Below are 12,067 nucleotides of genomic sequence, written 5' to 3' on the forward strand. Positions count from 1 at the left end.
GAGTGAAAATAAATGCAACTATTTTGATATCAATGCACAATACAATAAAACTAAAAATTTATGTTCCTCATGACCTTGAAAGTCCTCTTCTGGAGAAGCTTGCAAATATGTGCACAGGAGACAGCTACACAAAGTTGGGAACAATCTAAAATCCATTAGAGGGGGGATGAAAAATAAAGGACATTATATCCCCAAGGTCATTAAAGGAGCAGTTTTAAAAAATGAACTAAGTCTCTATGTCAGGGGTGGGCAAACTTTTTGACTTGAGGGCCACAATGGGTTCTTAAACTGGACCGGAACAAAAGCATGGATGGAGTACTTGTGTGAACTAATATAAATTCAAAGTAAACATCATTACATAAAAGGGTACGGTCTTTTTTTTTTTTTTAGTTTTATTCATTTCAAACGGGCCGGATCCGGCCTGCGGGCCGTAGTTTGCCCACGGCTGCTCTATGTAAATTAACATTATTAATATAGATCACAAAAACATACCATTAGGAGGGAAAAAACAGATTGCAGACATATTTAAACAGCATGATACAAATTATTTTAAATTTAAAAAACACTATCTATTGAAAATATGCAGAATAGATGCATATTTAAATTAAATTATTTAATTTTTTAAATTATATAATAAATAGAATAGGTTCTATTTATTATATTTTTATATAATAAACAGAATCATTTACCCAAAGACACTATAAGAGTTATCTCCTGGGAGAAAAGTAGAGGGAGGCAATTGAGGAGAGGAACAAAACGGACCTCAATTTTTTCTTTTCTTTTTTTTTAAAAAAATATATTTTATTGATTTTTTACAGAGAGGAAGGGAGAAGGATAGAGAGTTAGAAACATCAATGAGAGAGAAACATCGATCAGTTGCCTCCTGCACACGCCCTACTGGGTATGTGCCCACAACCAAGGTACATGCCCTTGACCAGAATTGAACCTGGGACCCTTGAGTCCATAGGCCGACACTCTATCCACTGAGCCAAACCAGTCAGGGCTCAATTTTTTTCTGAATATTATATTACTGTTACTAAAACACACACAAAGCATATTGCAAAATACAAAAGTAATATACTTGTACTCTCGTTTCCACTGGTCACAGATGCAACCAGCAGACCAGAGTCACAGAGCACCTGGTCTGCAGGGCCATTGGGTGGGTCTGCAATCTAGCACTAATAGGACAGAGCAGTGCTCCAGCCTCAATTTCTATTCATAATCATGACATGGATAAAACACTACTGTATGCCCACAAGAAGTTGGTGGTGTCCCCTTAAGAGCACCCACTGTGACCCACCTCACTCATAGACACTACAAGATACTAATAGGCCGAAACCGTTTGGCTCAATGGATACAGCATTGGCCTGCGGACTGAAAGGTCCCAGGTTCAATTCCGGTCAAGGGCATGTACCTGGGTTGCGGGCACATCCCCAGTAGGAGATGTGCAGGAGGCGGCTGATCGATGTTTCTCTCCCATCGATGTTTCTAACTCTCTATCTCTCTCCCTTCCTCTCTGTGTAAAAAAAAAAAAAAAAAAAAAAAAAAAAAAAAATCAATAAAATATATTTAAAAAAAGATTAATGAGCTTCTAATCATATTTTTTTTAAAAAAAAGATACTAATAGGATGTTCTGAAACAGAATCCCATGGCTGGAGGAAAAAACAGCTCTCAGCCTGAAGAAGATTATACTGAAAAAAGAAATTGAAAGCATTTTGAAGGAAAACTCAGATTAAATATGGGATTGGTTAAGTCAATCTGAGAATATCTCGCCTCTGAAAACAACAACAACAACACCTGCCTTTAAACATCTGTGCGCAGCCAAAGCACACCAGGCTCTCTCAACATGAGGACCACACATGATGGAGAAAGAGGGCGTTTCTGCGTCAGGCTCTTCATCAGTGCACGTTGCTCTGTTTAACCTTATAATTTGTGCTGAACTTTTGGAGGCTCTTACAATCAGCCTTATTCTAAGCATGTCTGTGGCGATGTTAAAAAAAACTGGAAATAGCAAAAAAAAAATCTTTGCCAAATCCTTCAGAGATTACTGTATTTGCATATGGTTTAAAACGAAACTTTATCAAAGCTTTTTTATTAAATCAAAAAAAGGGTAATTTACTTAAAAATAAACATTTGTTCTTTCCCAATGTTACTTGGGGACCTTTCTGGCCGGGTTGGGTGATTACAGCTGGACCCAGTAGCAGCGACAGGAGCGACCGTATCTTTGGCTTTTACCATGCAAGACCTCGGAGCGCTTAGAAGGTCAAGAGACCAAAACAAGAGCACAGCCACTCCTCTGGGACCTCACTGGACGCTGCTTGGGCAGAGGTGGGGCTGGTGGGATGACAAATCTTCCCCCGGCTTTGCTGAAGGAAGCCAAGCTCTGTGTTGATTTATAGCTGTTAGTGACTATTTTTATTTGTCAATATTCTAAAAGATTATTGGGAAATCTGCATCTTTAAAAAATTATCTCTCAACTCAAAGATAAGGCAAGCAGTTTTCTTTAAAGTTGTCAATATTCCTTGCTGTATCTCAGCCTGGCTTTTTAATTTTATTTTATTATTGATGAGGGGGAGAGAGAGAGAGAGAGAGAGAGAGAGAGAGAGAGAGAGAGAGATCGGTTGCCTCCCACATGCACCCCAACCAGGACTGAATTCACAACCTGGGCATGTACCCTTACTGGGAACCAAACCTGCCACCTTCTGGTGCACACACTCCAACCAATACAGCCATACGGGCCACGGCAGGTAAGGGGTTTTCTTTTGAGAAAAGTATAGCTTGATAATTTTCCCCTCTAGATTTCTAGGTCAGTATAAGGATAAACTGTTGGACGTTTGATACGAGCATCACAAGTGCTGTGATTGAAATAGCTACATTTCTTGCCGGGAGCCGGTCCATCCTTGCTGTTTCAAAGGACCTGGCATATTTGGCATACTGTTCTTAAAATGTTTGTTCACTTTCTTGGCACTCTGTGTTTTAACCAAGGTTTCCTCTCTGAGAAAGGTTGTTTCCCCAGGTAGGGATTTTCCCCTGAAGTTAGGGAGGGAATAAAACCCCTCAATTAAGTGCCAGGCAGGTAATTAATCACTTTAACTACGAACAATCATGCTTAAGCTACATAATCTTTACTCCCTGGAATGGAGATAAGAAATGCCCTAACCTTTGTAACAGAGATTGATAGGATTGAATCAACTGGTATAAATACAGATGTAACAAGACAGCGAGAGACAGAACTTAGAAGACAGAACCAAGAGGCACAGAACTTAGACACAGAACCTAGAGAAGAACCTAGAGACAGAACATGGCAAAAGATCCTGGACAGAAACTGGCCTCAGAACCTAGACACAGAACCTAGCGAGAGAACATGGCAAAAGATCCTGGACTGAACCTGACTATAGAACATGGCAAGAGAACCTGACTAGAACCTGGTGACTGAACCTGGCTGGAGAACCTGGACAGAACCTGGCTGGAGAACCTAGCGAGGGAACATGGCTACAGAACCTGGCTGGAGAACCTGGAGAACCTAGCAAGAGAACATGGACACAGAACCTGGCTGGAGATCCTAACCAGAACTTCGCTGGAGATCCTGAACAGAACTTCACTGGAGATCCTGAACAGAACTTGGCTGGAGATCCTGGCTAGAGATCCTGCCTAGGCTGCTGGTCAACTGAACTCTGTCTCCGTGTCATTCCTCCTTCGCCGACTCTGTCCACACCTTTGGGGACCCCTGGACCTGCTGGGGTTGGACCCCAGCAATTTCTCAGAAGACTCCTATGTTTTTTTGTAGCCTCCTCTCCATTTTAACAGGCCTAATTAAAACAAATTTAGCCTGATGTGTCTTGGAAATTGAAATTCCACCAGTGCTGAGTATTAATGATACCTGGGGCACTCACAGAGATGCACTCTGTGTTTTTGACAGGCCCTGGAGACAAGGCCGGTGATCAGCAGGTGCTGACACCCATGTGGCATACCGGCCAGTGTCCCTTTTAGTTGGCTAGTACCTGAGCCTTACCGGGAGTTCAACGCTGTGCCTACCACCCTGTCCTGGAAGATCATTATGGCCCAGATGCGTGGGTCTGGGCAGATTTATATCTCAGGACTGAAATCTGGTTGAGCCCTTCCTGGCCCCTTGCTTTTCCAGCCTTCCCATCCCCATTGCTGGAGCACAGTGTGGTCCTCATTGCCACCCTTAAGCTCGACCAGTTTCTGGGACCAATTAGAACTTCGGCTGGAAGCATCTGAACTTCTCTAACTCACCACCTGGATGTAGTGCTGAGTCTCTAATATGGAATACAAGGTCTGACACCTGAGGACCTCTACAGCCTTTCTTCCCTCCTTCCCTCCTCTTTACACACACACACACGCACACACACACACACACACAGTTGTTCTCAGGATGTGCCAGCCTGTTTAATAACCCAGCCATAACCTCGGTCACACTGCTTTCCTCTGCCTGGAACGTTCTCTCCTCTGCCTGAATGCATCATTTTTCAGCAAAAGTGGTTGGCTGATACGATAGGGTTCTTTGATCACTCATGTTTCTTTGAACACTATTACCTTTTTCCTGTGTCCAAAGCAAGCTCTAGTTCCAGCGGAAAGCGTGGCCTCTGCAGGCTGCCCCGGCTTCCCCTGTCATACAAGTAATATACTCACCTTGTACTCCTACTTTACATGCTATCATTAAAATCCTTCTACAACTTTTGTGAGGGAAGAACCATTACAATCAAACCTCAGTTCTCGAATCTCTCTCATCTCAAACAATTCAGTTTTTGACCAAGTTTTTCAAGGGGAGAAAAAATGTCTCAATCATTGAACAAAACTTTGGTTCCTGACCTGACAACTATTTCATGCTGATGCATCTCTCCTCAGGACACAAAGGAGAGAATGCGAGTTGATTTACCGCTAAACCTGTGCTATGAATATTTTTTGCTTTTGTTGCTGGTGAAATGGATGATTAGCACAATTTTAAAACATAAAGAGGCCATGAGGAGTGCTAATGTTGCTAAGAATGTGAAAGAAACATTGATCACAGGCAATTGAAGAGGTAGAAAAAGAGTTGTTGATTTAGATAAACGAAAAGCAGTTAGCCTGTGATAGCATTTCAGAGGCAGTGACAGATGCGAAAGCAAAGATGCCACAGACTGACCTCCTGAAAAATACCCCTGGACTGAGTGCTGAAAGTGATTCGTTTGAGGCTAGTAGGGGGCGGTTCAATTAATTTAATAAAAGAAGTGTTTGTTTATAGATTAAACAGTACATTATAAGAAAGGTTAAAACGGAATCCATTGGGGGTCTGGAACAAACTAATTTAATTTACATTATTTCTGACGGGGGAAAAATGATTCAGTTTTTTAATACATGCTTCCCCAACAGCCTTCTGGAACAAAATTAAGTTTGAGAACCGAGCTTCCACTGTATCCCCATTCTACTGATGAGACTGAGCTCAGAAACACTACACTACTCACCCAAAATCACCCTTTTGGGAAGTTAGGAAGCTAGCCTCTTGGACTTCAAAGCTCTTCATTACTATCTCCATGGCCCAGTCTTAGACACACTTCTTTTTTGGCCCTGTTGCCAGAGTTCACGTGTTGTTACATGGTCAGTACCAAAGTCTCTAGGACTGCCGCCCGCCTTTGTCCCACAGCTCATCCTCCACGAATGGAAGGCTCCCTCTGACCCTGACTGAGCACCCACACCTAACTCTGTGTTGGCACCGGTCCCTCTCACTGCCTGGCTGCCTGGCTATCCAAACCCAACCCGACCCCGCAGTGATCATGCTCCCTTCTCGGGTAGGGTGGTAGACTCATGCAGGCCAGAATTTGGAAGCTGACTGCTGGCAGAAACCACATCTCTTGTTCCACACCCTTTGCCTACTGCCATGGAACCTAATTTTCTCTCCACCAGCAGCTGGAGCGGAGTCTCCAGTTTTCAACCCACCCCAGCGATCAAGTCCACCTACCAGTCCTGCCCCCCGCCCCAGCCTTCTCCATCGGATCCCACGTCAACAAGCTGTATAGTTCTCCCCTGAGGCCCTGAGCAGGACAGCCTCATCGGAACTAATTCAACAAGACTCTGACTTAAGCCTCTTATCTTTGTTTATTTGTTCACTGGCGTCATAAGTTGGGTTTCCCCAGAAGCCAGCTTTCAGACAAAGATTTGAGGCCAAGAAGTTTATTTTGGGGGTGACCCACGGAAATGTTGAGCGGGTTTCCCCTGCGAGTACCTAGGGTTCAGTGTCACTGAGGAACTATGGATGACAGCACAGAACATACCTCTGAGTCAACCCACTGAAGTAAGGCAAGGAAGCTGGGGGGTTTTTTCCTCCCATTTTCATGGTCATTGGCTAAGGGCTGCACCCTGCACTTTGGGCCTAAGCCCTCAAGTGGAGAGTTGTGGGTGTTTACAGTTGGTTGCTCTGGCATAAGCTGTTATGACAAATACTTAGGAGTTATAGACAGAGCACAGATAGCCTCTGATATAGTCAGTAAAAAAAGCATTTAAAGCTGCTGTTTTAGTGATTCTGGAAAGCCTCTGGAGGAAGTATTCAGTCACAAAGAATATTGCCTAGCCCTAGCTGGTTTAGCTCAGTGCATAGAGCATCAGCCTGAAGACTGAAGGATCTGGGGTTCAATTCCGATCAGGGGCACATGCCTGGGTTGCGGGCTCAATCCCCAGTAGGGGGCGTGCAGGAGGCAGCTAATCGATGATTCTCTCCCATCATTGATGTTTCTGTCTTTCTCTCCCTCTCCCTCTCTGAAATACACACACACACACACACACACACACACACACACGAATGAATATTGCCTATGGAAGTCTTCCAAAGTTTCTTATATTTGGCTCATGCATTATACATCAGAGTCCATTAGGATTGCCGTAGAGCCCCCTCCCCATCTTCAGAACATGCACCAGAATTCTCAGGTCTTTCAGGAAACTCAGAGGTCTTTCCTGTGTTTTTTGCTCTTTTACTAACTGTGAGAATATAGTTCATCATTCATATTTAGTGAGTCCTCTCCTCATATAAAAAGGATGAACTAGTGGTTCTAAAGAGCACTAATGAAATATTCTTCCTACTCTCAAGGAACCTGTAGTCTAGTTGGGCAATTACAATATGTATTGTTATTCTTCTTTGATGGAAGAATACGGGGTAAGAACTAAAAGGGTGAGTTGCTTAAAAAGTACAAAAACTAGATTTTCCTGCTAGGAAATCTATAAGAACAGAAATCAAGTTATCTTGAGACTAGAATTGAAATGCCAGAATCACAGACTTGAGTCCCTTATTTAAACCTCTTCCAAGTTACTGAAGATGGCATGATTTTTCTTTTAAATTTTTTTTCAAGTATAGACTATCAGAGAGAGGGAGAGAGAGAGAGAGAGAGAGAGAGAGAGAGAGAGAGAGAGGAATGAGAAGATGTATATCAGTTCTGAAACCAATGATTAATTTCTCTGCATAAAAAAACTTTCTTTCCTAACCAGCATTTCATCTGAGGTAATAATGACACATTCTCTTTTTTTTAAATTAAATTTATTGGGGTGGCATTGGTTAATAGGATCATATAGATTTCAAGTATACATTTCTATGATACATGATCTGTATATTGCATTGTGTGACCACCACCCAAAGTCAAATCATCTTCCATCACCAAATATTTGGCCTCCTTTACCACCCTCACCTTCCCAGATGAAATGCTGGTTAGGAAAGAAAGTTTTTTTATACAGAGAAATTAATCATTGGCCACAGAACTGATATACATCTTCTCATTTCTCTCTCTGAATCAATCTTTCTCTCTCTCTCTCTCTCTCTCTCTCTCTCTCTCTCTTTCTCTCTCTACCTCCCTCCCTCCCTCCCTTCCCCTCGCTTTCTCCCTTTCTTCCTCTCTCCATCTCCATCTTTATCATTTCCTCTATTTCAGGGAAGAGTATTCATGTCAGATATTTGTGAAAATCATACATATTCCTGGCCAATTCAGCCATCTTCTCTGTTTTGGGTGATTTAAATCATGCATAGTAATACTAGCATTTCTTAGCTGTTGACAGATGAGTAAGTCTCAGATTGTGTACTTCATAGGAACTACAGGGGGGTTCCCAAGAGCTACAAATTCTGCAAAACAGATCCCTTAAGTAAATAATGGAAAATGATAGTTTATTTTAAGTCCTTTGAAAAGTTGAAAAATGATGCAAATGGAAAGGACTCATCTGTTCTTAGTCAGCTTTTGACCTTTGACTATATAAACACAAGAAACACATGAGCTAGATAGAGCTAGGAAACAGTGTTCCTTCCCTGCTATCCAGAAACACTAAATGAATCTTTCCATTGAGCTTTACAGAGATATATGAGAGCACCGTCACACAGAACACTTGATTTAATAATGTATTATTAAAGAAGAAGGCAGTTTTTAAGATCTTGGCAATCTCGGCAACTTTAAAAAATCTGTTAAGTGAGTAAACTGGAACAGATCTTTGCTAGTTTTTTTTTTCTCTCTCTCTAAAATGTTAATGTTGGGACTCATCAAATCAGACTATCTCAGAGCCCACACATGCCATCTTGACATTAACACACAACAGTTAACACACAGTAGTGTGCAAGTCCCTGCCAAAAGCATCTTGCTTCTATAAAAGACAACAAAGGCCCTAGCACCGACATGAAGTGCCCTGGTACTATGCACTGAAATTACCTGGTAGGAAGTGGCCCCCAGAGGAATAGGGGAAATGTCTACTCCAATATTTTTTTTTATCAGAAGAATCAGTTTAGGAGGTTATTTGCCACCTTGACCTTTTAGCGGATAATAATGCTTTTCTTCCACTTCTTTTAGGAGAACATGTCTCTCCTAGAAATCCTATTTAAGGCAAATTCCTATGGAGCCTTCAAGTGGCAGCCCAACACTAACACCCCCAGTAAGACTTTGGCTCCTTCCTCTAAGTTCCAATTTCATCTGTATCATAATTGTTTCTCTGCAGTGTGTAAGATCTACCCAAGAAGGTAGCAACCGAACTCAAGGGGTTCACCTCTTCAGTGCTTTATTCAAGAACAAGATATGGTTGTTGTGGGTGGTTTTACTTACTTGGTGCAAGTAAAGGAGACAAGCCATTCATATCCAAAGCTCTGTTTCTCTGAAGGGAGGCTAAGTCATTGCTTATAAACACTATTTAGTCAATTACATGTTGATTTCTTATTTGCAGTTGGCTACATTTATCCTATTGAATTCCTGTTAAATTCATCCTGTTTACATCTAGTCTGCAAAATACTAAGCCACATTTTTAACATTTAGCAAGAATAACATCTATATATTACCTAATAATAGACAAACATGTAAATTGACCGTCCCTCCACTACACTCACCAGCCAATCAGGAGAGTATGCAAATTAACCCAACAAAGATGGTGGTTAATTTGTATACGGAGGAGCGAAGCAGTGGAGCGGGAGCGGTGAAGACTGAAGGCTCTGGCTGGAGCGAAGGCCTGGGTCCTGGGTGCCAGAGGAAAACTGGTGCCAGCAGCCAGGGGAAGGGAAGGCCTATTGCACGAATCTCTTCGTGCAACAGGCCTCTAGTGTATATATAAAAGCCTAAGCAACCGTTACGACTGAATGACCAGAATGACCAGTTGACCAGACACTACGATGCGGACTGACCACCAGGGGGCAGACGCTCAACACAGGAGCTGCCCCCTGGTGGTCAGTGTGCTCCGACAGGGGGAGTGCCGCTCAGCCAGAAGCTGGGCTCATGGCTGGCAAGTGCAGCTGTGGTGGCAGGAGCCTCTCCCGACTCTGCAGCAGTGCTACCGAGCAGCAGGCACAGTGGGCCGGGATGAGCACAAGCGGAGCGGCGCCAGCTCCTCCCTGGCTGCCTGCCACTTGGCGCACTGCTACATCCCCAAGGGGTCCTGGATTGCAAACAGGCACAAGCAAGGCTGAGGGAACCCCCTCACCCCCCCCCCCAGTGCACGAATTTGTGCACTGGGCCTCTAGTAAAACTATGAAGAAGGTATGTACTGTTACTAAACTGAAGCCCGGAAAGACTAACTTGCCTAAAGTCACATAGCTAGAAAGCAGCAGAGATAGGATCTGAACCAGCTGTCTGATTCTAGAGCCTATTCTCTTAACTATCATGACAGGTATGCCAATGAGACAAAGAAATCAGCTGAAGGCACATCTGGGACACTTGAGGTAAGAATTATTTTCCTGGAAGCAGAAGTGGAATGTATACAAGCATGGTGCCCACTGTATATAAAAAAAATGAATTATTTTCCTTCTTGGAAAGCTGTCATCAACATAGAATACCTGGAACTGCTGCAGTTATCTTGTGAGTCACAGCTGAGTCTGGTGGAGGAGAAAGATGGAAGGTACACAAGTTTTTGACGACATCCTTGAACAACTGAATTATCTAGCCTTGGAACTGTTCTACCTCTGGAATTCTTTTCATGTGAGATAAGGAATCCAATACTGTTTAATCTATTTTAGTTAGGTCTCCTGTTACTTGTGGCAAAAAGCACTCTCACTGATACACATACATATACACATAAATTCAACCTGAGGCATACAACACATGTAGGGAGGCCAAATATTGGCACCATGTACAACTTTTCATTCAGCCAACAAATATTGAATATCCTTCATATACCAGGTACATTGCAAACTGTTGAACGGAACAGGTTGGGAAGGGCAGGTTTCTGTACCTATGGAGGTTATAATTGTGTGGAAAATGTGGTCATGAAAGTGGAAGCAGGCATATTTAGGGAAGCTATCATGAGGACTAATCTAGACTAGGAAGTTAGAGAAGGCCCTAATAGAATCTAACAAAAGCATACATACCAGGTTCAAAGAATCCATGCCATATCCGTTAGTATCATCCACGTTTAGTGTGTATGTAGTTAATTGGTGATATACTTTGGTTTTAGTTGTGTAAGAACTGTAAGTACAATGTTGTGTGCATAATTGTGTTGGGTTTATATGTATTTAGGTAACTTCATAATAAAATAATTTAAATCAGCACTGAGGGCCGGAATATTTCCCCCTTTTAAAGGGGAAATACTGCAGCCAGTTTTGGAGAAGCAAACTAATATAAAAGACAAAACAAAGGAAAGGGAACCAGGGTATTTGGTGTCTATTTCTAGCTCATTGGCTGGCAGCCCTCTGTGACTTGAATTCCATAATTTGTAAAATATGATTCATCAGGAGTTGCAATGGAATATTTTAGAGTGTTTAAATTAATGAGGAATAAATCCTAAAAACCCTTGCAATGCTGTGAACGTTCCAGAAGTTATTCATAATTATTTCTTTGTTATAGCAAATAAAATGGGCAAAATAAAGGAGGTGGATACAGGACATGAAACACAAGAACAGAAAGCAGAGGAGGGAAAAATCAGAAGGCAGTAAGTGGCTGGCAAACCCTCCAAAGCAGGAAACTTGCTGTGCACATTGTAGCTGTTACTGAATAAGTACTTACTGGAACTTCTAGAGATGACCAAACATCAAGAAGGAAGTGATTTTTTTTTTAAGTTTTATTATGGAAAATTTCTAACATGCACAAAAGTACCAAGAATAGTAATGAGAACTACCACGCAGCCTCAACAGTCAATCACTCGTGCCCAATCCTGTTTCATTTCTATCTCCCACCCCTCTTATCTGAAGCAAACTCCAGATATCATATTATTTCACCCTTAAATAAGTCGGCAAGTATCTTTAAAGCAAAAGAATGGGAACCAAGGCATTTGGGGGGGTCTATGCCTAGCTCACTCGGTGACAGCCCTCTGCATCTTCAATTCCATAATTTGTAAAATGATTTGTAGGGGGTGAAAGGTATTTTTTTTTTTTTTAAGTAACCACGATAAAAGAAAAAAAAAAAAAAGAAAAGGAAAAAAAAGATGATTACATCCTAATAAGGCTCTCCAGAAGGGAATCTCACCCCATAAATCCAGGTCCCGGCTTCATTCCCCCAAGAGCCCAAGGCGCCCTTCCTTTCAAGGCTGGGACCCCAGTGCAGCCGGCAAGACCCAGCCTTTTAGGGCGCTGGCTGGTCCTCGCCCCGCCCCTCTCCCCGGGAAGTCTCCGCCTACCAGGCCCCAGCAG

At 42.5% G+C, this 12,067-nt stretch overlaps 1 long non-coding RNA gene across 1 annotated transcript in view; it reads right to left on the minus strand.

The window, feature by feature from the left end:
* LOC132239777 (uncharacterized) overlaps positions 1-12,003 on the minus strand; it is a 30,597-nt gene extending 18,594 nt beyond the window's left edge. Inside the window, exon 1 of the long non-coding RNA XR_009454148.1 lies at positions 11,904-12,003. This is a non-coding gene — a long non-coding RNA (uncharacterized LOC132239777). The remainder of the gene's footprint in view (positions 1-11,903) is intronic.
* Positions 12,004-12,067: the final 64 nt, after the last annotated feature.

This window comes from Myotis daubentonii, chromosome 8 (assembly GCF_963259705.1).
Source record: "Myotis daubentonii chromosome 8, mMyoDau2.1, whole genome shotgun sequence".
In the NCBI taxonomy this organism is placed as follows: domain Eukaryota; kingdom Metazoa; phylum Chordata; class Mammalia; order Chiroptera; family Vespertilionidae; genus Myotis; species Myotis daubentonii.